The sequence below is a fragment of the Macaca nemestrina genome, chromosome 6, assembly GCF_043159975.1.
Source record: "Macaca nemestrina isolate mMacNem1 chromosome 6, mMacNem.hap1, whole genome shotgun sequence".
Classification (NCBI taxonomy): domain Eukaryota; kingdom Metazoa; phylum Chordata; class Mammalia; order Primates; family Cercopithecidae; genus Macaca; species Macaca nemestrina.
Window position 1 is genome coordinate 152,514,997 of NC_092130.1, and position 26,006 is coordinate 152,541,002.

Below are 26,006 nucleotides of genomic sequence, written 5' to 3' on the forward strand. Positions count from 1 at the left end.
TATTTTTGCCCCTTTACTAACTTCCTTGTGTTATGTTTCAATATCTCTGAAGAATTTTTAAAAGTTGTTTTAGTTATGTCTTTCAATGTATTAATTTTCTATTCAGCTTCGTTAGTTCAGTTTAACCTATTATTTAAGTTTTATATTTCTTCTCAGTATAATTTTATTGTGTGTACTTTTCATCAACATAATAATCGTTGGTTATTTTTCAAATTCACTGATTTTAATTTTACAATGTTGAAGTCATTTTCAAGGTTTCTTATTTCATCTTCTATAATTCAGAACAGTTTATAAAGACTGTAACTTTCTTTCATGATTTATAAATTCTTAGGTTGTTTCTCTACTTGCTGGACATGCACACTGTCTTTAACCCTTTATTTTTGTTGTGTGCTCATTTGTAGCAAAAGTTATCTTTCTCAGTTGGATTGAAATAACCTGGCTTTATGTGTTTAATGCCTCTAAACTATAATTTTTTTATTAGGTTTTTTTATTTTTCTTTTTTTTCCCTCCCTTCCCTTCCCTTCCCTTGCCTTCCCTTCCCTTCCCTTCCGTTTCTTTCCTTCTGTCTTTCTTTTGACAGAGTCTTGCTCTGTTACCCAGCCTGGAGTACAGTGGCATGATCTCAGCTCACTATAACCTCTGCTTCCTGGGTTCCAGTGATTCTCATGCCTCAGTCTTCCAAGTAGCTGGGTTTACAGGCATGAGCCATCATGCCTGGCTATTCTCTCTCTCTCTCTCTCTCTCTCTCTCTCTCTCTCTCTCTCTCTCTCTCTATATATATATATATATATATATATATATAGTGTGTGTGTGTGTGTGTGTGTGTATATATATATATATATATTTAGTAGAGATGGGGTTTCACCATGTTGGCCAGGCTGGTTTTGAACTCCCGACCTCAGGTGATCCAACTTCCTCGGCCACCCAAAATGCTGGGATTACAGGCGTGAACCACCGCACCCGGCAAAATCTTCTTATTTCTCTAGTGTAAATTCATATTCTTGTATTTCCTCTTTGCTTTGGGAACACAGAAATATATTTTTTCTTGCTTTTATATGAGCCAAAAGTATATCAGCCAAAAGTATAAATGCTTTATGAAATGTTTTATAACATTTAGAACATCTACTTTCACTGATCAGTCTGCCATGTTCCCTGGAGACACACTATTTCTATATTATTTACTGATTATTTAAATTTGCATGACTGTCCAGGGTAACTATCTGACCCAAGAGTACACATTTACTAAGTGATAGCTTTAAAATTATAATCTAAATTTCTTAGCTCTTTGTTAAGTGACTTTTATTTTCTCTCCAATAATGAGCTATGTACTTTTTACAACCTACCTTTATTATTGTCAAGAAAAAGAATAAATAATATATGTAATGCCCCATAGAATTGCAAGTTTAATTCACATGCATAATATCTTTTAAACAAATGGGATATGCTTGTATAAATGCTTGTCAGAAATCTTATCATTTAACCTAACATAGTAACCCCTTAATTATTATTTTTTGAAACAACAGGATCATTTGGTATACACTCTCTTTTTTATAGCAAATGAGAAACTGAGTTTGTTTATTCAAAGTGGTCTTGAGGAACAAACGCAAAGTGAAAACTCTCACTTTTACCACATTAATTTGGTAAAAGCCTTAATATTTACATAATAATTTTAAAGTCATATCATATCTAATTTGCTATTAGACAGAGTTTAGACAAAAACGAAACAATTTACATAACATCAACAATTCAGTACAGATGTCAAAATAACAGCACTTTTATTTCAACAGAAACCAATGACGTTTGTGTGTGGTTGAGAAATGTGTGTCTGATTTTCTAAAGGAAATATATCATATTTTTGTCATTTCATTGAAAGTGTTCCCACAAAACTTCTGCTGGATTTTGTGCAGAAGGCAAAAAATGTTATGAAAACTCAGTCAGCCACACTGTTGCATTTTTAAGATTACCTTGGGACTCGAAGCTAGTAATAATAGGACTTGAAGACAGATCATCTTGCCGTGACCGAGTCAGTGACTTGGAAACAAAGTCAGAGAAAAGCAATGTGAAAATAAGTCTAAATGAAGGCAAAAACAGGGACTAGGAAATTGGTTGTTGAGTCTTTCAGAAATAGAAAAAGAGAAGAGATGCTAATGAATGAAGAAACTAACATTTTAAAAGAGAGTAATTGAAGTAAAGAGAAGTTTTTACATAGTAGTCTGAATTGGATTACTTTTTAAAAATTCTTATTTAGAGTCTCTTTTTATATCAATTATTCAGTTAACATTTGCTTGCCTGTTTAATTCCACACATGCTTGAATGTGTGTACATGTTCAGTGCATTTATTTATAAAAGTGCTGTTTGGTGAGGGTATGCGTGATGTGAGGGTATATTGGTGAATATACAAAGGCCTGACTTGTTCACCAGTGTATCCTCAGAGCCTTGTCATATTACCCTTCAATGAATATATATTGAGTGCAGAGTTAAAACCCACCATACATCCAAGAAGAACCATAGTCAATTTGTTTGCAAAATGCAATAGTTTATTTTGCTCAAACATTTTCAACTTGGGCAAGTGTCAGCGGAACAACTGTTTCTGGTCAAGTTAGCATCAGCTAGGGTAGAACAAAAAAATGGCTGGGTGAAAGAAACTGAGGAAGTCTCCCACACTCATATACCTGGCAGTTAACACTGCCTACCAGCTGGGAATCAACTAAATCAAACACTATACTGTAAAACCGACACACGACCTAAGTGCCTAGTCAGAAACTGTATTTTCTATTATGACAATTATGAAGTTAACCCAAATACCAGAGTTTACAAATTGTATTTATTTCTTAATTAAACTTTTAAAATACTTTAAAAGATATTTTGCATAGCAGTATACTACCTAAAAAATGCTTAATACCTTAAAAAATGCTTTCCAATTTACTATTGAAAAGCACTTCTTTAGGGCTTAGGTAATGTATTGTTATGTCAAAGGTACTTTACAAATTCTTCTTTAATAGAATGTGCAATATAATATTTTAAAAATGCATTTTATAGAACTGTAGGATTTTACCTTTGTAAAGTGGTCAGGTTATTTATAGTCAGTTTCCTCATTTTATCAGTAGGACTTGGAATAGCCATGTGACCTGACCTTGGACAAAATATTACTTGGATACTGAGAAGCCTTTGATTCAGAAGGTCTAACGATTAAAGCTAACTAAATTGCATTAACTTAAGCAAAATTTTTACATTAAACATTGTAAATGTAATATCTGACTACTTTTTCTCCTTAACAATTAAAATAAGACTTTATCTGCTTTATTAATTAACAAATCCTGAATAAATTCAGCACATGAGATAAAAGAGTAGTGTTGTAGCCATTTGTGGGGAGAGGATAGTCCTTACCTGAATTTTGGCTTAGCTATTGAGACTGATGATACCGTGCAAATCCATTAAGAAGGAATGAAAAATACACTGCTGACATGAGGATTCTTTCTGAGAATGTTGTGTGGCTCCCAACTAGGTTTCAAAATAGTTTGAGAGGGCAGGGAAAGATTAGCTTCGTTCTGGGGTGAAGCAGAGTTGAGTCTTCCCATGTGCAGAAAATTGCGTGTGTGATTTTGTTTGTTTTACTTTATATTAACATATTATAATTGTGTATACTTATGACATACACAATGATGTTATAATATGTGTATGTAATGTGGGATGATTAAACCAATCAATCAGTATATCCATTATTTTAAATACTTCCATTTTGCCCCTCTTGTGTAACCAAAACTGTGTGCCATTTGAGCAACAGCTCTCCATCCTACCCACACCCTAACCACCACTTTACTTTCTGTTTCTGTAAGTTTGATTATTTTAGATTCCACATATAAATCAGAATATGCAATGTTTGTCTTTCTGGGACTCACTTATCTCATTTAGTGTAGTATCTTCCATGTTCATTCATGTTGTAAATTACAGACTTTTTTTTTCTTAAGGCTGAATAGTATTCCACGGTATATGTTCTATATTTTTTTATCCATTCATTCACTGATGAATACTTAGGTTGATTTCATATCTCGACAATGTGAATGATGTTGCAATGGAAATGGAAGTTCAGATATTTCTTTAACAGTATTTTATTTCCTCTGGATATGTACTCAGTAGATGGATACCTGTACATATAGTAGTTCTACTTCTAACCTTTTGAGAAACCTTCATAATGTTTTCAATAATACCTGTACAAATTTAATTTCCACCAACAATGTACAAGGGGTCTCTTTTGTTCGAATCCTCAGAGACACATTTATTTTTTCATCTTTTTTATAATAGCCACTCTAACAGCAGTGAGGTGAGAGCTCATTGTTGTTTGAATTTGCAATTCTCTGATGATCAGTTTTATATTTTTTCATATATCTGTCAGCCCTTTGTATGTCTTCTTTTAAGAAATGTCTATTCAGATTCTTTACCTAATTTTAACTGAGTTACTTGCTTTCTCGCTATTAAGTTGTTTGAGTTCCTTATATTTTTGGATACTAACTCCTTATGACATGCATGACTTGCAAATACTTTATCTCCTTCCATAGGTTGTTTTTGTACTCTGTTGATTACTTTTTTATTTGTTTTTATTTTATTTATTTGTGTTTTTTTTTTTTTTTTTTTTTTTTTTTTTTTTTTTTTTTGCTGTGCAGAGCATTTTAGTTTGTTGAAATCCTACTTGTCAATTTGTGCCTTTGTTTCCTGAGCTTCTGGAATCAAATCCAAAAAAAAAAAAAAAAAAAAAAAAAAAAAAAAAAAAAAAAAAAAAATTGCTCAGAACACCTTCATTTAGGTTTTTTCCTATCTTTCTTCTAGCAGTTTTACAGTGTCATGTCTTACGTTTAAGTAACTAATCTATTTTGAGTTAATTTTCATTTACAGTGTGAGATAGTAGTCCAATTTTATTCTTCTTGTGGAAGTCCAGTTTTCCTAACATCCTTTGTTGAACAGACTGTCCTTTTTATATTGTGTGGTCTTGACACCTTTGTTGAAAATCAGTAGGTAGATTTACATGTGAGCTCACTATCCTGTTCTATGGGTGGATTTATCTGTTTTTGTGTAAGTGCCATGCTGTTTTGACTATTGTTGCTTGGTAATATATTTTGAAATCAGGAAGTGTGATGCCCTCAACTATTTTCTTTTTCCTCAAGATTACTTTGGCTATTTAAGGTCTTTTGTAGTTCTATATGTGTGGGTTTATTTCCAGAAACCCTATTCTCTTTCATAGGTCAGTTTGTCTGTTTTTATGCCAGTACCATGTCATTTTAATTACAGTAACTTTGTCATATCACTTGAAATCAGGAAATACGATACCTTCAGTTTTTGTTTTTGTTTTTGTTTTGTTTTGTTTTTGCTAAACATTGCCTTGGCTATCCAAAGTTTTTTGATTGTTTCACACAAATTTTTAATTTTTTCTCTATTTCTGTAAAAAATGACATTGTAATTTTAATATGGATTACGTTGAATCTGTGGATTGACTTGAGTAGTATAGAAATTTTAGCAGTAACAGTTCTTCCAGTTCATCAACACAGGATATTTTTCCATTTATTTTTGCCTTTTCAGTTCCTTTTATATACCAATAAATACCATTTAGAGTTCTGTATTTGGTTAAATTTATGCCTTAGTATTTTTTTATTTTTGTAGCAACTGTAAATAGAATTGTATTCTTGATTTCTTTTTTAGATAGCTCATTGTTAATGTATAGAAACACTACTGAGTTGTGTGTGTTAATTTTGTATCCTGCAAGTATACTTTATTTGGTCATTAGTTCTAGGAATTTTTAATGGGAGTCTTTAGGAATTTCTATATGTATGATCAAGTAATAATCAAACATCTACATTTTTACCCCTTCCTCTTCAATTAGGATTCCATTTACTTAGTTAATTTTTTTTGTAGGTCAAATTGCTCTGGCTAGAACTTTCAGTACTATGTTTAACGGAAGTGATGAGAGTGAGAATCCTTGTCTTGTTCCTGATTGTAGAGAAAAAACTCAACTTTTCACCATTGAGTACAATGTTAACTATGAGCTAATATATGGCCTATATGGCCATTATTATGATAAAGTAGATTGCTTATATATCTAATTTGTTGGGAGTTTTTGTTATGAAAAGATGTTTAATTTTGTCACTTTTCTGTATTTAATAAAAAGATCATATGGTTTTGTCCTTCATTTTGTTAACATGGTGTATATCATATTTATAAATTTACATATTCTGAACTATCCTTGCAACTCTGAAATAAATCTCACTTCATCATGATGAATGATTTTTTTTAATGTGCTATTGAATTCAAATTGTTAGTATTTTGTTGATAATTTTTGTATCTATGTTTACCAGGGGTTGTATTTTATATGGTTTGGCTATGTCCCCACCCAAATCTAATCACAAATTCCCACATGATGTGAGGAAGAACCTGGTGGAAGGTAAGGGAATCATGGGGTTGGATCTTTCATGTGCTGTACTTGTGATAGTGAATAAATCTCACAAGACGGCTTTAAAAATGGGAGTTTTCCTGCACCAACTCTCTCTCTTGCCTGCTGCTATTTACACAAGATGTGACTTGTTCCCCTTTGCCTTCCACCATGATTGTGTGCCCTCCCCAGCGAGGTGAAACTGTAAGTCCATTAAACCTCATTCTTTTGAAAATTGCCCAGTTTTGAGTATGTCTTTATCAGAAGTGTGAAAATGGACTAATATAGTAAATTGGTACCGTTACAGTGGGGCACTGCTGAATATATACCTGAAAATATAGAAGCAACATTGGAATTGGGTAACAGGCAGGGACTGGAACAGTTTGGAGGGCTCAGAAAAAGAGAGGAAAAGGTGGGCAAATTTTGAACTTCCTACAGACTTGTTGAATGGCTTTGCCAAAAATGCTGATAGTGATATAGACAATAAAGTCCAGGTTGAGGTGCTCTCAGATGGAAATGAGAAACTTATCAGGAACTGGAAGAAAGGTGACTCTTGTTATGTTTTACCAAAGAGACTGGCAGTATTTTGCCCTTCCCTGGAGATCTGCAGAACTTTGACTTTGAGAGAGATGATTTAGGGTATCTGGTGGAAGAAATTTGTAAGCAGCAAAACATTCAGGGTGTGATTTGGGTGCTGTTAAAGACATTCAGTTTTATAAGGGAAACAGAGCATAAAAGTTTGGGAAATTTGTAGCCTGGCAATGTGATAGAAAACAAAATCCCATTTTTTTTTTCAGGAGAAATTAAAGGCAGCTGCAGAAATGTGCATAAGTAGCAAAGAGCAGAATGTGAATACCCAAAACAATGGGGAAAATCTCTAGGGCATGTCAGGGGTCTTCATGGCCACCCCTCCCATTATAGGCCCTGAGGCCTAGGAGGAAAAAGTGGTTCCATGGGCCAGATCCAAGGTCCCTGTGCCTAGGGACTTGGTGCCCTGTGTCCACTCCAGCCATGGATTAAAGGGGCCAATGTAGAGCTTGGGCCATAGCTGCAGAGGATGCAAGCCTCAAGCCTTGGCAGCTTTCACATGGTGTTGAGCCTGCCACTGTACAGAAGTCAAGAATTGGAGTTTGGGAATCTCTGCCTAGAGTTCAGCAGATATATGGAAATGCCTGGATGTTCAGGGAGAAGTTTGCTGCAGGGGTGGGGCTCTCATGGAGAACCTCTACTAGGGCAGTGTAGAAGGAAGTGTGGGTTTGGAGCCCCTACATAGAGTCCTTACTGGGACACCATCTAGTGGAGCTTGAGAAGAGGTCCACCATCCTCCAGACCTCAGAATGGTAGATCCACTGACAACTTACCATGCACCTGGAAAAGCCACAGACACTCAACGCCAGCCTGTGAAAGCATCCATGCAAATCCACAGGGGCAGAGCTGCCAGAGACCATGGAAACCCACCTCTCACACCAGCATGACCTGGATGTGAAACATGGAGTAAAAGAAGATCATTTTGGAGCTTTACAGTTTGACTGCCCTGCTGGATTTTGGACTTACACGGGGCCTGTAGACCCTTAGTTTTGGTCAATTTCTCCCATTTGGAATGGCTATATTTACCCAATGCCTGTACCCTCATTGTATCTGGGGAATAACTAATTTGGTTTAGATTTTACAGGCTCATAGGCAGAAGGGACTTGCCATGTCTCAAGAGAGATTTTGGACTGTGGACTTTTGAGGCAATGCAGAAATTATTTAAGACTTTTTGGGGGACTGTAGGGAAATAATGATTGGTTTTGAAATGTGAAGAAATGAGATTTGGAAGGGACTAGGGATGGAATGATATGTTTTTGGCTGTGTTCCCATCCAAATCTCATCTTGAATTCCCACATGTTGTGGGAGGTACCTGGTGGGAGGTAGCCAGATCATGGGGGCAGGTCTTTGCCGTGCTGTCCCCGTGGTAGTGGCTAAGTCTTGTGAGATCTGATTATTTTTAAAATGGTAGTTTTTCTGCACAAGTTCTTTCTTGCCTGCCGCCATCTATGTAAGACGTGACTTGCTCCTTCTTACCTTCTGCCATGATTGTGAGACCTCCCCAGCCATGTGGATCTATACGTCCAATAAATCTTTTTATTTTATAAATTGCCCAGTCTTGCATATGTCTTTATCAGCAGTGTTAAAACAGATACTGTATTAGTTTGTTTTCACACTGCTGTAAAGATGCTACCTGAGACTGGGTCATTTATAAAGAAAAGAGGTGTATTTACCTCACAGTTCTGCATTGCTGGAAATGCCTCAGGAAACTTACAGTCGTGGCAGAAGGGGAAGCAGGCATGTCTTACATGGTGTCAGGCAAAAGAGAGGAAGCAAAGGGGGGAAGAGCTCCTTATAAAACCATCAGATCTCATGAGAACTTAGTCACTATAATGAGAACAGCATGAAGGAAACCACCTTCATGAACCAATTACCTCCCACCAGGATCCTCAAGCACCTGGGGATTACAATTTGAGAGGAGATTTGGGTGGGGTCAGAAAGCCAAGCCATATCAGGGGTATTGTCCTCCAATTTAGTTTTCTTGTAATGTCCTTCCCCAACGTTGATATCAGGGTAGGGGTTTGAAACTACGACAGAAGCTAAAGCTAAAGAAAGGAGCACCTAGGATTTGCTATCACTTGCCCAAATGTGAGGAAGGGTTGGGGAGAAAAAACTGGGAAGCAAGCGATATTTAAAAGTTGTCAGAAGTCAAACACTTACAAAATAAAATCAGATTGTTTAATACAAGAAGACATAATGTTTTGATGTATCATATGTGAGTTTTTATACATGACATCATATGGAGGGCTCTCAAAAATCCTTAACTTCAGGCTGGGCACGGTGGCTCCTGCATGTAATCCCAGCACTTTGGGAGGCTGAAAATGGTGGATCACTGAAGGTCAGGAGTTCAAGGTCAGCCTGGCTAACCTGGGGAAACCCTGTCTCTACTAAAAATACCAACATTAGCCAGATGTGGTGGCAGGTGCCTATAATCTCAGCTACTCGGGAGGCTGAGGAAGGAGAATTGCTTGAACCTGGAGGGCAGAGATTACAGTGAGCCGAGATCAGGCCAATGCACTCCAGCCTGGGAGACAGAGAGAGACTCCATCTCAAAAATAAAAACAAGGATGGGTCTAGTGGCTCATGCCTGTAATTCCAACACTTTGGGAGGCTGAGGAGGGCAGATAATGAGGTCAGGAGCTCGAGATCAGCCTGGCCAATACGGTGAAATCTTGTCTCTACTAAAAAATACAAAAATTAGCCAGGCATGGTGGCATATGCCTGTAGTCCCAGCTACTCAGGGGTCTGAGGCAGGAGAATCGTTTGAACCTGGGAGGTGGAGGTTGCAATGAGTAGAGATCGCACCACTGCACTCCAGCCTGGCCGACAGAGTGAGGTTCTGTCTCAAAAATAAATGAATAAATTAAATAAACAAATAAATAAATAAATACAAAAATAAATAAAAATAAAAATAAAATCCTTAAGTTCAGAGTAAAAGTGAAATCATCTTTGCTGAGAGTTATGTGGAATAATTGGAACAATTGAGTTACTGAATAAGCTTCTTCTAGCAACAGCACTATGGTGCTACTTACCAAATTTGATATATAATCTCATTTAATTTTATGAGGGGACTGAATTTGAGAAGTATTTATTCCATTTAATAAATAAAATTTATTCGTCTAGGACTTTCAGCCTCAAGAACTATGAATATTACTAAAAGTTTAAAGCATTAGTAGTTCTTGATAATTTGAAAACCTGAAAATGTTATAGGTTATAGTTAAGGCAAATATTAACCATTAACTACATGGAAATACAGATGATAAACTTGAAGAAAATTAATATAGATGACAGATAAAATAAAAACATAAAGTTAAAATTATTATTTTAAGAGCTATAATAGTTGAGTCAGAATACTTTTCCATTGTTGACTTTGCTTTATTTAGCAGGGTGTGCTTTGTTCAGTTGGTATTTGAACTGAGGTGGTATTTTCTAGATTATCAACATCTGTTGTTATTATGCTATTTAAAAGATAATGCATGACAGAGATAGAAAGCAGACTACCAGAAAACCATTATTTATAATATTTTAAAATAAAAAGCAATCAGAAAATTATTTCACTTACTAAATTTAAATAACATTAACTTTTAGAGATTTAGAAAAATTTACTGTTTTTGTATTTTGAATAAGCACAATACGTGACTTATTGCTTTAAAAATACATGTAATTATATACAAGCTGTTTTATATAACATGTGAGAAAAATTTTATTCTTGGTACTTCACCAAAACTATACCAGAAAAGAAAAATAATGAGAAAATAACTTATGTTTTATTACATCATTTTTCTTATTAGGACATACATTATATACATCATTTTCTTTCATGTAACTGTTAATGTTCAGTAATTATAATCACTTAAATATTCCAAGTAAGGCTAATCACTTTGAATTTTTTTTGTATCTGTTTTCTTGATTAAATAATAATTAATAAGAAAATTATGTACCTCAAAATGTTGAAGATTATTTCATTTAAATTAGGTCGGGCACAGTGGCTCACACCTATAATCTCAGCACTTTGGGCGGCTGAGGAGAGTGGGTCAGTTGAGACTAGGAGTTTGAGACCAGTCTAGGCAACATAGTGAGACCTTGTCTCTATGAAAAATACAAAAATTAGCCTGGTTTGGTGGCGTATGCCTGTGTTCCAGCTACACAGGAGGCTGGGGTGGGAGAATCACCTGAGCCTGGGGAGTTCAAGGTTGCAGTGAGTGAATTGTCATCACACCACTACACTCTAGCCTAGATGATAGAGTGAGACCTTGTCTCAAAGATAAATAAATAAATAAAATAAAGGAAAAGATATCGAACTTATATTTAACAATATTGTATATTTTATTACTACTTAATTTCTGTTATGGGTTGAATGTGTATGTCCCCCTAAAATTCATGTGTTATAGGCTCAACTCTCAATATGATGGTATTAGGAGGTGGGGCCTTTGAAAGGTACTTAGGTTTAGATGAGGTCATGAAAGTGGAGCCCCCATGGTGAGATTAGTGCCTTTATATAAAAAATAGGAAGAGATGCCAGTTTTCTCTCTCCACTATGTGCTGACAGAGTAAGAAGGCTGCCATCTGTAAGACAGGAAGAGAGTCCTTACCAAACCAAATCATCTTGGACTTTCAGCTCCAGAACTATGAGAAATAAATTTCTGTTGTTTAGATCACCCAGTCTATGGTATTTTTTATAGCAGCCTGAGCTAATTAAGACAGTGATTTTCTCCCACCATCCTGAAACAACTGGCTTGATAGAATACTGAAATGCTCACTTGAAGACTGAGTTATAGCACCATCTAGTTGACAATACCTTGCAAGGTGGGTGTAAGGTTTTTCAAGAAGCACTATATGCTCTGAGTTAGTATCCAAAATTAGTAGTGTGTCTGTAAGGCTGTTTCTACACAAAATTAGCATTTGAATTGATAAACTAAATAAAGCAAATTGCCTTCCCCAATGTGGGTGGGCCTCATCCAATCCACTGAAGGCATGAATAGAACAATAGGCTGAGCAAGATTGAATTCATTTTTCTGCCTTATGGCCTTCAAGCTGGGACCTCTGTCTTCTCCTTCCATGGACTCAAGCTAGAACTTCTCTATCATTAACTCTCCTGATTCTCAAGCCCTAGGAGTGTGAATTTTGAAATGTCTCAGCCTTCATAATAATATGAGACAATTTCAAGTGTATATATATAAGTATATAAAAATGTAGACATATACATACATATATGTGTGTGTATGTGTACGTGTGTGTATATATACACACTATATATATACCCTATATATACACACACCCTATATATACACTATATATAAACCCTATATATATACACTATATATACACATATATGTATACACACACACACACACATATATATATAACTGACCCTTGAACAATGTGGGGCTTAGGGGTGCTAACACTCTGTGAAGTTGAAAATTCAAAATTCATGTATAACTTTTTACTCCCTCAAAACTTACTATTAATACCTTAGTGTTGACCAGAAGTCTTACAAATAAAATATTCAATTAACATATTTTGTATGTTATATGTACTGTATACTGTATTCTTACAATAAAGTAAGATACAGAAAAATATTATTAAGAAATTCATCAGGAAGGGCAAATATAATTTCTATTTATCAAATGAAAGTGGATCACATAAAGGACTTCATCCTCATCTTCATGTTAAGTAGGCTAAAGGGCGGCAGAGAATAAAGACGTAGAAGGAAGGCAGGAGAGGTAGGTACACTTGGCATAACTTTATGGAAATACATCATAAATTTTATCTAATTTTTTGCTTTTTAATTTCTCTGAAAATTTCTCCATTCTGTACCAATCCTTCACTCTTTGCTTTACTTTCAATGCCCATGACATAGAATGGTCTATATCATAAAAAAATTTAAAACCAGTCTTGAATAATTAGGAACCTTCTACTAGATTGACTAGTGTCAATTTGTTTCCTTCTATGTCTTCTTTCACATCATCTGGCATTGCTTGAGAAGCATTCATTTCCATTATGTCTTCTATTGTTAATTTCTTTGGTGCAGTGTCTGTTAGCTCTTTCAAAAATTATCAGATCAGGCCAGGCACGGTGGCTCACTCCTGCAATTCCAGCACTTTCGGAGACCGAGGGGGGCAGATCACCTGTGGTTGGGAGTTCAAGAACAGCTGGACCAACGTGGAGAAACCCCATCTCTACTAAAACTACAAAATTAGCTGTGTGTGGTGGCACATACCTGTAATCCCAGCTACTTGGGAGGCTGAGGCAGGAGACGGAGGTTGCAGTTGGCCGAGATGGCGTAATTGCACTCCAGCCTGGGTGTCAAGAGCAAAACTCCGTCTCCAAAAAAAAAAAAAAAAAAAAAAAAAAAGAAATTTATCAAATCATCTTTTTGCTTGCAAAAAATTCTTCACTTTTAGATCTTTCACCTTCCTTTTGCTTTAAGTTGTCATATAATGAATTTGCCTTTTCTCAATTCATCGTCGAGTCTATAGGTATGCTTTTTTATAGCAATATTGCACCCCCATAAAAAACTCATTTTTAATACAAGATAAAAAGTTATTTCACAAAAATTACGAGTTTTTTACACCTGCTAGTGTAGTTGCAGCAATAGCATCACTAATTTTCAGTTTTGTTTTTTTTTTTACAATGGTCCTTGCACTGGAAACATTTATCTTGAAATGGCAGCAACCATAGCTGAAGACCTCAATCTATGGTACATATCAAGCAATTACACTTTTTCTTCTAATGTCATGACCTTTTTTTTTTTTTTTTTTGGCTTCTTGGGAGCACTTCCAGCATCAGTAGTGGCAGCTTCAATGAGTCCCAAGGTGTATTCAAGGTTTATGACATTTCACTAAACATTATATGTATGTGTGTGTGTGTATATATATATATAAACCTTAAGAACTGCAAGAGATCACTTTTTACTGTGTTACACGATTTACTGGAGCGATGAACTGCTCAGCTGGGAAGAAAGACCATCATAGAGTGTTTTAAGTGGATATTTGCAACACCTGAGCTCACTGCGATACCACCTGGAGTTGACTATAAAATTATTACAATAGTACAGTATGTACTATAGTTTTATGCAGTTATGATGTAATACTGCATCTTTATTTTTTCCTGTTTTTTTTTTTTTTTAATATTTGCAGGCTATGTGGTTCATCTGTGAGTTTTTTCAAATTCTTGCAAATCTCCAAAACATTTTTAAATATAATTATTTTTTAAATATACATGGACCCACATAATTTAAACCTGTGTTATTCAAGGGTCAAGTATATATATAGTTGAGCCAATTTTTGTGTGTGTGTGTGTGTATGTGTATATAGTTGTCCCTTGAACAACACCTGCCATATATATATATATATTTGAAACCTGTGTTGTGTGTGTGTATAGATATACATAGTTGCTTTTAACTTTCTTGGTAGAAAATTGAAAATGTCTAATAAAAATTGTTTTTTGTCAAGGTCCAATGTTCTTTATTTAAAAAAGAAGCACTGAATAATTAAAACGTATTTCATTTTGTAAACTTTTTAAGAGATAAACATTTTGAGCAAGCTTTAGTTACCAATGGTAGTTACTAAACTTCAGTTATAAATTAATTTCTTCATTTAGCTCTTAGGATATTGGTCACTTAAACTGAATTTCTCCACTTCTATAAAACCTAAAAGACAGAAAAACAAACATATTACTAAATAGCTTTTGGAAAAGAGGAAGAGAGGACCTTCCCTAACTTGTTTTATGAGACCTGCGTATGCCTAGTACCAATATGTGACCATGACATTATAATCAAAGTAAATTGGGATGTAATATCTCTCATAAACTTAGGTAGAGTTTTAACACAGTATTAGCTAAGTGAATCCAAAAATATATAAAAAATAATAATGCATGCCTGAAACAGAACGATTCATCTCAGGAATGCAAAGTTAGTTCAACATTCAAAATGAATTGACACAACTCTCTGCATTAAGAATATAACAAAGACATAATGTGAGATTACATCAAAAGATGCAGGAAACAATGCATTTTGCAAAATTTCAACACCCATTCATGAGAAAATTTTTTCCCTAAAAATTAAAATGCACCTATTGCAATCTGATAAAGACACCTAAGTAAACCTTACCACTTTAAATTAGTTCATTGTTCAAATATACTTTCTATAAATCTATTGCTTTCTATATTTCATTTAATGTGTGTCCCCCTCAATGAATTAACATATGTAAAGTTTTAGAGCTGTGTCCTACATATTGTATGTGCTATATAATTATGTGCTTTTGGTATTTAACCCAAGGTACATGTCTCCTTTGTCTTGAAGTATTTCATGCAATCTTATTATGTACTGAAATATCCTTTTCAGTACAGTCACCTCTCCTAGTGATACAAGTGTTGAAATAAGTCCCAACAAAGCCATTCTATGCCTTCATTAATCAATTTCATTTCTGCATTTTATTATTATGGCCAAATTAATGTTGTATATTAGTGTTCTCTTGCTCCATTGTCTTCCTTGCTTTAAGTATGTTCTAAAGAACCCATCTGGTAAAGTAAACCCCACAGAATAATTTTCCTTCTGATTAATCACAATCAAGAGATTACAATTTCATTTACATTTGTAAAAATCTCTTCATTTTTGCTCTATAACATAATCCAATCATGGAAGTTACATCCATAATATTCACACACTCCACCCAGATTTAAGGAGATTATAAAAGGCATACACACAGGAAGGGGTGGTGATCCTGGGCAGCCCATATTACCATTCTGCCTATTGTCTACTAGAAACTTTACTTAAGCTGTGATCTTAAGTACAGGCTACTCTTTATTCTACTCCAAGTCACAGGTGTCATACCTCAGGAACATATATTCTTCTTTAATCCAGCAATCTTTAATATGTGGCCAATAAATGTTATGGATTGCGGCTCGGGGTAGTAATTTTTGTTGTTTTTGTTGGTGTGAAAATGAAAGTTTTCTTTTCTCTCTCAGTAGAGTAGCAGTGACTGACAAAAATTATAGTTCATAAAAATTTATTATTTATAAAATACTAATAAATTGTCTTTATTTATACTACATAATAGTAATATTAGTTCCAATTTTTAAAACTGATTTTGCCCTCTAACTCTCCAAACCCAATGGTTCATGAGCTTATCATTTTGCTATACTTAGATGGCAGATATAGTCGTGTTCAACTATCTTCGTTACTCTATCTGTGGTATCAGTTCATGCAAAAGCATTATACGTATTTCCCGGTTAAATTTAGGCATGGATATATGACTTGCTTTATCTAATGTGATGAGAGTGGAACTGGCATATGTTATTTTCAGACTAAAGATTTAAAAAGTAGAGAGTGTTTTATCACATTCTCTTTTTCTTGCATCTTAAAATACAGAAGAATACATTGAAATGAAGCACCGTTTGTTATTGCAATATGTACACGTAAGACTAGTAACAAATTTTCATAAAAACCGCTGAGATTTGGGGTCCTGTTTGTTGTATTAGCATAGTATAGCTCTTTTCAGCTGTTCTTCCTATTGGGCAATTTTAAGTATCATTTTTATTATATTTGTGTTTAAGTGTGTGATGTATGCAAACACGCTTAAATTACTTTCCTCTCTTAATAAGTTACTGATGAGGGAGCAGAGTGTGGAGATGTTTTAAATGGCCATGAGGTTTAGTTGTGTATAATTGTTTACTCCATGCTAGTCCTTAAATTATATGGTAATTTCCCTAAATAAAACAGTTCTCCCCAAAATTTGCCTTGCTCTAAATCTCCTCCTCTTTAATAGGTTCTGATGTATATTGTGCATGTGTGTGTAAGAGAGAGAAAAAGAAGGGAGCATGTCAACAGAGAGATTTGGTTGTGAAATCCACATGAACTCCTCGATCATTCCTTGTTCTCCCGTAGGGCATACTTCATTTGCTCTGACCTTAGACCTTCCATCTCAACTACAATTCATTTTGATCATGTCGACAAATTACTTCTGGCTTGTCTAGCTCCTGAGGATAGACTAGCTTCAACACAGGCACATCAATCTGCATCTTTACCAGGTTCAGCCGTGATATTTAACAGATCCATAAACAAGCTTGCACTGCACAGTAAATTCTTCTCATGTCATTTCTGGTGAGATAGAATCCACTCATTGTGAAGGACAGCAGCTTCATGCTCTTTCTGTCTATTGCTCTCTCATAACTGTTTAACTTTATTGAGGATAAGTCAATTAATTTATTCTTAAACATTAAAAATAGGATAGTATGTAGCACTTACCCTATGATACTTTATGAAGTCATAGTAATATTTTGCTCTTTTTGTTCTCACATTTAGATTAGATCATTTCTTATTTAGTAAGAAATGAATAGAATTGGCATATAGGGGAATGTTTAACTAAACTATATGTTTTTCAATGTTGGTAAAATATACATCAAAACCCAGATGACTTTGTCATTTTGAAATAGAGTACCTGGCAAGCTTTGATGGACAAATATTTCAGATTTTCCATGCCATTCTTGTGAAATGAAACATCAACTTTATGTTCACTTAACATTGCTCCTATTCACTAATAATCTTTCATTACATATCCCATCAGTATAACAGAAAGTGAAGTAAAACAGGTGCTCGTGCTTACAGAGCCTAAAAAATGATTTTAAAAGTTTTGAGTTTGACCCCAGAGTAAATCTCTTGAGTATGAGTTGTCAAAGAAAATTTGTTTAAAAATTGTTTTAAAAGACATAGACCATACTTATTGTTCTATCTGTAGTATTTTGACAGTGATTTTAAGTGGCTGATAGTTTTCTATTTACAAAAAGTTTTCAATTTATGAAATGAGATAGATTCTACATTTATTTCAAATGCAGTGCTATACATACATTGTAATCACTAATAGATTTTAATTTGCATATAATCCTGCCGTTAAAACAGTATTTGTTACTCAAATTATTTCATAAGAATTCATCAAAAGCCAAATTATCATGTTTTAACTTACTTTAAATGTGATAAGAATCAACATTTCTCTTCAAGAAGATAATTGAGATTTGACTGTATGTTTGGAGGCAGGGGAACTGAGCCATAGACATGTTAGTGTCCAATTATAATACTCTCAAGTAAAATAATGAAATATTGTACGTAAATAACACAGAAAAACAAGATTGACACTTGTTAGATGCTTGGGCTGCTGTAAGAAAATACCACATAGAGGGCGACTTAAAAACAGTAATTTATTTTCTTACAGTTCAGGATGATGGAAATCTAAGATCAAGGACCCAGCAGTGTTGATTTCTCCCGAGGCCCGTCTCCTTGACTTGCAGGTGGCCACCTGCTCAGTGCACCTTCCTGTGGCCTTTTCTCTGCATGTATAGCCCTGATATCTCTTTCTCTTCTTATGGAAACACCAGTATTATTGCATTACGCTCTTATGATGTCTCTTTACCTTAATTCCCTCTTTAACGGCCTTATCTACAAATTGGTCATATTGGGGGTTAGGGATTCAATATACAAATTTTGGGAGAACATAATTTAGTGCATAATAACATATTTTAAAGATATGGACCAGAAAAAGATAGTCATAAACTGGGAAAGTTAGGCAGTGTAAAAGCATGTAGAAGGAGGAAGATGAAGAGGAATGCAGGAATAGTATTATTTTACACACTTTAGTTACTTTTTATTAGAACAAGCCCTGTGTGTGTGCATATTTGTGTGCTTTGCATCCTTTTTAAATCAGAAGCGGAAGTTGAATGTTTATCCATAGATTCTTCTCAGTTTATGTAGCATCGAGTTTGCTTTCAGACTGCTAATTTCTTATTAGTGGTGGGTACAAATTTAATCATCTATTATCCAGGAATTAAATTCACCTATTATTTTACTTAAGAAGATAAAATCAGTATTTATTGATGTTTTCATTTTACAATTCTTAATTTTATATTTATGATCAATACTACTTTATTTAATTTACTGAATCACTTTCCATGTGCTGTTATCAGAAACATTTTATATAAAATATATATTGCTTGCTTTATTTATTTGTTCACCTGATTTGTATAAAAAGTGTCAATGGAATTAAACTATGTAAATGATGTTGAAACAAGCAGTCAGTAAGAGATATTGAATCAAGCAGTTTGACACCCATAGTGAAAAAAAGGAAACCTGACACCTATTTTACAACATTCAATGAAATTGACACAACTGTGAAAAGAAAAAACAATCTAAAGTCTTGAGGAAAACACAGAAAGTTATCTACATGAAGTTACAATAGGCAAAGATCTTTAATATAGGAGTCAAAAACACTAAAGCATTCCAAAAAAGAAAAATAACAAATTGGCTTTTATTCTAACTAGGATTTCCTGTCCATCCAGAGACATCATATAGAAAGTGAAAACACCAAGAAATAGAAAAATTATTTGCTGTATATACATTTTTTGAAGGACTCATATCCAAACATAAAAAGGACATCTACAAATAAAAAAGAAAAACGATAATAATAACAGTGGGAAAGAACTTTTGCAAAGAGCTCTCAGGAAAAGGGCTATTTTATTATTTAATAAGTATAATAAAAGGAAGCCAACTTCACTATTTGTGGGGAAATTATACATTAAAAATACAAAAAATGTATTATTATACAGCCACCAGAGTAACTATAATTAAGACTGCAAATACCAAATGTGGGTAATATAGGAGCTACTCAAGCCCTCATACACTGCTAGTAGAGGTATAAAACCCTTTTGGACAACTGGCCATTTCTCCTGTATACATAAGAGAAATGAGTCCACACAAAACCAAGAATATTCACAACAGATTTATTTATAATAGTTAAAATCTTGAAAAAACCAATTGTCTAGCAAATAGAGGATGAATAAATTGGAATAAATATTATGAGGGAATACTACAGAACAATACAAAATAATAAACTCCTGGATATTTACGTAAATGAACCTCACAGACATAATTACTGAATGAGATAAGCCCAAGACAGGAAAAAAGTTTGTTCTATATCATTCCAGGTATAGGAAATTCGAGAATAGTCAAGACTGATAGATGATGAGATAATCCAGGATAGTAGTTAGCTCTAGGTGGCAAGAAAGTATCTTATTGGGTGCTGGGATTGTTCTACATCATGATTTAGGTATACATGGGTCATACAACATGCAAACATTATTATGTTATACAAGTATATTTAGTTATTTTCAGTCACTTTACTACATGTATCTTTATCCTTGATTCTAAAAAGGAAGTAAATACTCACACATGTGGCAAATATATCTCAGGCAACTGCTATTAATTGACACTCATTTCTTTCTAAAAAATGCAATATTCACAAGAGAACATAGCTCACCATCACCAATATCAGAAAAAAAAGTAATTATTCTTGTCCCTAACGACTAGATATAAAAAAGACAGATTTGGCGTGTTGTTAATTATTTATTTAAAGGTGATCTTATGCAATAGAAAAGGTATTATTTGTAGTCTCCTAGAGAATGTTACTATGCAAATGCTGGCCAAAAGGCAGACAAGTATGTCAACAATAATTACCAAGTAAACAAAATAATATGTCTACAAACACATTTAAACACTAACAAGCAGCCAGATGATCTAGAACCTTAAGTAATTATGCAATTTGAAAGCTATGTTCAAAGAAAAATACAGAGTTTAAGAAAGTCTAATTCATTATCAGAAAATAACCTACTGAGGAGACAAGAGTAGCTTTAAATATTTCTGTTTCAGGTTTTGAGATAATCAGTCATTAATATAGAGGCTTCTCAGAGAGTTTTTGTTCCATGTGAGATTTCTATTTCTTATACAGTGAGTACTGTGTTGTAATTGAAAACAAATAAACAAACTTTAATATGGAAATTAAAATAGCACAGGGTGGACTTGGCTGTAAAATATGTTTTCTATTTAGTCATTGGGCATGTTTTGACTAATACTTCTCAATTAAAGGATCCAAATTTCTCCAGGTTTGCAGGCTTCATCGAATAAACCCTTCCCCATAATGCAAAACTTCCAGGGTGTTACTGGTAACTACCCTATCCTTCTAAAATTCCAAAATCAACATATATTTGTCTCCACATTTCTTTTTTTTTTCTTATGGTCTCATCCAATCTCAAAGGAACCAAAAGTATAATTATTTACTTATAAACTTTTTAAAATAAGGAAACTGAAGCTCACAGAAATGAAAGTTATGTTCAGGATTATACAGTTAATAGGAAGTAGAGGCAAGACTTTTTGTATACATTTAAGGAGTACAAGTACAATTTTGTCACATGGGTATGTTGGGTACTGGTAAATTCTGGGCCTTTAGTGTAGCCATCACCTGAATAATGTACAATGTATCTATGAAGTCATTTTTTTTATCTCTCTGCCCCCTCCCACTTTCCCATCCTTCTGAGCCTCCAGTGTCTGTTAATCCACACTCTATGCCAATGTGTACACATTATTTAGTTTCCACTTATAAGTGAGAACATGCCCGTTTTGACTTTCTGTTTCTGAGTTGTTTCACTTAAGATGATGGCCTCCAGTTCCATCCATGTTGCTGGCAAGACATTAAGAGGTTTAGATTACATATTCAGAAACTACATTTTATGAGAATTAGAAAATATTTTTGTTAAATTTTCTCCACAATCCTTATACAGTTTTAAAATATGGCCTTAAATATAAATTTTTAACATCAATCTGTGTATTGACTTTCACCCTTTAGAGTAAAATAATTGATTTAGGGTCAAAAGTCACAGATGGGATAAGACCGAGACTTTTCACTTGAATTTTTAAGTTACTGTCTCATTTATTGTGATCATCTACCATGAAAGATATTCAATTTGTTCTTGAAGTACTAACGATAACCCCTGAAAGATGCTGTTATAATTTAAGCAGTGTTTTAATATTCATAAATGGAATAAGTGATACTTTATATGTAGCAAGAGAGGAAAGGCACCTTCACTGTGAAGGACCTTACATATTGTCTCAAACTGCATTATTCAAGAGACAAGACTATAAATCATACAGACAAAGGCTAATGAAACTTACCAATCCATATTCTTTTTGTGCACTTGACTTAACCACATTAAGAGTGATTCCGAGATTCGGAGAATTTAATATCTAGTGTATCAATTAATTAAAAAGCATAGTCTAATGATGACAAATAAATAAGAAACATAAAAAGGATAAATACAGTGTTATTTTGAGTACAGTGACATAGTTAAGAAAAAATAGCACAAATGAAAAGAATTATAGATCTTTTACCATTCCATAATCATGAAATGGTGGTAAGTACTTAAGTGAGACTTTACAAAATCTTCTTTTATAAAGTTATTGATACCAATAAAATAATAAATAACAATAATGTTTGATTTATGTCTAAATCAAATAAAAAATTATACTCCCCATTTAAAATTATAGTTAATTATTAACACATGTACTACTTTCCATGTTTTTATGTTTTATTATCTCATGATGAAATAACCATTTTACATATAATGAAAAACAACATAGGTTTTTGAGACTTAAGAAAAATATCTAAGACAGATGGGCATTGAAAGCACTGAGGCCTTAGTGAGATAACATTTGTTAATTTTACTTTATTGTTATAATTTTATCCCAGAAAGCTAAAACATTAAGAAAAACATATTTTTAATTAAACGTAGCAGCCAGAGCACCCATTCACCTGGATCAGCACCTAAGGTGTACAGCCTTTCCTGTGAAGAGATTATGGTGAAACAGTGCCCTCTTCACTTCACACTCAGGCAGCTATTTAGGCATTCTGAGCACCCACTTGCCTGAATCAGCATCCTGAGCTGTCCCACTGTTTCTGTGCAGAGACAGCGGTACAGCAGGACTCTCTGCCCAGGCAGATTTCCATGTACCTGAAACACCTACGGTCCTGGATTTGAAGCCTGGGCCACCCCACTCTGCCCAGACAGAGAACCTGAGGCCCTGGAAGTTTCCTAGCTCCATGCCTACACACAATTTTGGTCCCTCAGTGACCACCATTGGACTGTCCCTCAGCACCAGTGCTTGTACCTGCCCTCAGGAGACCTGTAGGTGGGCTTGTCCAAGCTGGCCCCTCTCATTTTGTCCCCCACCCATGCTAGGCTAAGCAGGGAGCTCAGACCACTCCATGGATCAGCCTATTGCCCGAGGTAACAGAGATCTTCTCCCAATAAACAAGCTTCTCCTACCATGTTAGTTTCAGCTGGCTCTTACCCGTAAAAGTCATCTACTGGCTTATAGATCCAACTGCACAGCCCAATATAAAATTTGCTGAAAGTGCATAGGACAATAGAAGCAAAATCAAAAGGCCCTACTCAACATTCCCTACAGTCCCAACCCCTAGGGGGAGAGGGAAAGGAAACGAGAAAAAAATAATAATCATATTACAAGGAAAGAAAGAAAAAGGAAAAAATCCTACCAACAGGAAAATAATTACAAACATTAGGAATGCTATTATCTCTATATGAAATGGAACCAGTGCAAACATTCCAGCACCATAAAACATTTGAAGGTAGTGATACTACCAAAGGATTACACTAGCTCTCCAGCAATGGTCCTTAACCAAAATGGAAACTCAGAAATGACAGGTAAATAATTCAAAGCATGGATTGCAAGATCCAAGATAAGGTTGAAAATCAACACAAACTTCTAAATCAATTCAGGAAATGAAAAGAAGAGATAAACATCTTTAAAAATATTAGTCAGAGCTTCTGGAATTGAAAAACTCACTTAAGGAATTTCAAAATACTATTGAAAACTTTATCAATATACTAGACCATAATGAAGAAAGAATTTCAAAGCCTGAAAGTTTGTCTTTCAAACAAACCCAGACAGCCAAGGATTAAAAAAAAAACAAAAAAAATTAAGAAAAATGTACAAATTATTCAAGAAGTGTGGGATTCTGTAAACAAAACTTTGAATTATTGGCATTCTTGAAAGAAAAAGAGAAAAAGTAATTAACATGGAAACATCCTTGAATAAATAATTCAAGAAAATTCCCCTTATTTTGGTAGAGAGGTAGACATCAGTTACAATAAATCCAGAGTACATATACATGATGCTCTGCAAAACTATCATCACAAAGGCATATAGTCACCAAACTGTCCAAGGTTTAACATCAAATAAAAAATTTTACAGGCAGCTAGAGAAAATGGTCAGATCATGTACATAGGGAATCCTATCAGGCTAATGTGGACTTCTCAGCAGAAAACTTAAAACCAGTAAAGATTAGGGACCTATTTTTAGTATCCATAAAGAAAAGACATTCCAACTAAGAATTTCATATTACTCCAAACTAAGCTTCTTAAGCAAAGGGGAAACAAAAACTCTTCCAGACAATCAAGCACTAAGGAAAGCCATTACCAGTAGACGAGTCTTACAAGAGATTCTTAAGAGAGTTCTAAACATGAAAATGAAAGAAGAAAAAATGCTACCCACAAAAACAAACATAAATACATAGCTCACAGACCCTATAATGCAACCACAGAATAGAAACTACAAGACAACTAGCTAACAACTTCATGATAGGATCAAAGACTCATATATCAATATTAAACTTAAAGGTACACAGCCAAAATGCTCCACTTTTAAAAGCACAGGCTTCCAAATTAGATTAAAAAAACAAGACCCTTCCACTGGCTGTCTTCAAGAGACCATCTTACACTAAATAACATAAGCTGAAAGTAAAGGGTTGGACAAAGATCTAGCACACAAATGAAAAAGAAAAAAGAGTATGGGTAGCTATTCTTATATCAGATAAAACCAACTTTAAGCCAACAACAGTAAAAAAGAACAAAGAAAGGCATCACATACTGATAATTCAATTCAACAAGAAATCTTAACTATCCTAAATAGATATGTGCCCAACATAGAAGCACCCATATTCATGAAACAACTACCCCTAGACATACAAAAAGGCTTATACAGCCACACATTAATAGTAGGAGATAGCAGCACCCCGCTTGCAATGTTAGATCGTCAAAGTGGAAAACTAACAAAGAAATTCTAGATTTAAATTTGACACTTGACCTATTAGACCTAATAGACATCTACAGAACATTCCACTCACCAATCACAGACTATACATACTTATCATTTGTACACAGAACATACTTCAGGATCGACCACATGCTCAGACATAAAGCAAGTCTCAATAAATTCAGAAAAACTGAAGTTATACCAACCATACTCTCAGACCACAGTGGAATAAAAATAGACATCAGTACCTGAAAGATTTCTCAAAACCACAAAATTACATGGAAATTAAACAACTTGCTCCTGAATGACATTTGACTAAACAACAAAATTAAGGCATATATTTAAAAATATTTAAAATAAATGAAAACAGAGACATAATACACCACAATACACCAAAATCTCTAGACTGCATATAGTAAATGTAATGTTAAGTGGAAAGTTTATATCGCTAAACAGCTAACTGAACAAGTTATAAATATCTCAGATTAACTATCTAACATCACATCTAGAGGAACTAGAAAAACAGGAACAAACAAACCCCAAAGTTAGCAGAAGAAAATAAATAACAAAATGGGAGAAGAACTGCAAGAAACTGAGACCCAAAATCCATTCTAAAACAAAAAAAGTTGTTTCATTGAAAAGATAAACAAGATTAATAGATCACTAGCTAGATAAAGAAAGAAAAAGAGAGAAAAGACCTAAGTAACCAAAATTAGAAATGACAAAAGTCACATTATAACCAATTCCATAGAAATACAAAAGATCCTCAGAAACTATTATGAACACCTTTATTTACACAAACTAGTAAGTCCAGAGGAAGTAGATAAATTCCTGAAAACACACATCTTCCCGAGATTGAATCAGGAAATTGAAACAAGAAACAGACCAATAATGAGTTCTGCTATTGATTCAGTAATAGAAGAAAACCGACCAAGCTACCAATCCAAAAGGAAAAAAAAAGAAAGAATTGGACCAGATGAATTCATAGCCAAATTCTACCAGATGTGCAAATAAGAGCTGGTACCAACTGCTGAAACTGATCTAAAATATTGAGAAGGAGACACTACT